The following is a 744-nucleotide window of genomic DNA, read 5'->3' as shown; positions in this document are numbered from 1 at the left end:
CCGGGAACTGCTGGGCTTGCTGCGAGGGGGTTTGCTGCTGGCTGTAACCTGGAAAGGCAAAGAGCAAGGTGGGGTGAGAGAGACAGCGAAGAGCCAAGGGCACTTTTGTACAGTGACACGCACACAGAGCACCGCAGTAAGCACAGAAAAAGCAAACCAAGAAAGGGCAAGCTTCCTGCCCTGACACAATCGCACTGCCTGGTTTTTGGGGCGCTACCGTGGCAGCACAGCAGCAGTGGAAATAGCATCGCACAGTTCTCCCACGACTGACAAGAAATTAAAAAAGGACAAATAGTCCTTTACCGCCATGTCATATGAAAAACAAAGTGTCTTCCTTGGCAAATAAAGCAAAATGCAACCTTTTTCTCCAAATAAAACTCAAAACTAATCTGTCATGAAAATATTGTCAGGCTTTAATTCAAGTCATACCTTTGGTTAAATAATAGGTGTTCTGAGTTCTTTCACTATGACATAGTTGTGCAGAACAACATGTTAGTACAAAACTTGCATTTAAATAGGCCCCAAACTTGATTTTTCTGTATAAAACCAGCTTCAAAAAGAGTTTCTCTTACTGAAGACACTATAATGACACAAAGTCCTTTTATGAAGAAATAGCTGCTTTTATCCATCATGAAACACACCTGCAGCTACTTGCAATGAAACCTCTCCAGTGACTGGAATCCTGTCAGCATTAAACACCAGACACACAAATTATTAAAAGTGCACAGCCCTATGGGGAAAGAG

The 744-nt window shown here is 42.7% G+C and overlaps 1 protein-coding gene across 1 annotated transcript in view; it reads right to left on the bottom strand.

Moving 5' to 3' along the window:
• Positions 1-744, bottom strand: part of TFG (TRK-fused gene) — a 19106-nt gene that overhangs the window by 706 nt on the left and 17656 nt on the right. The gene's annotated exons all lie outside the window — the stretch shown is intronic.

The sequence above is a fragment of the Chaetura pelagica genome, unplaced genomic scaffold (genome assembly GCF_000747805.2).
Source record: "Chaetura pelagica isolate M959 unplaced genomic scaffold, ChaPel_1.0 scaffold101, whole genome shotgun sequence".
NCBI lineage: Eukaryota > Metazoa > Chordata > Aves > Apodiformes > Apodidae > Chaetura > Chaetura pelagica.
The sequence above is the reverse complement of the archived record's forward strand: the minus strand, read 5'-3'. Positions and strand labels throughout refer to the sequence as shown.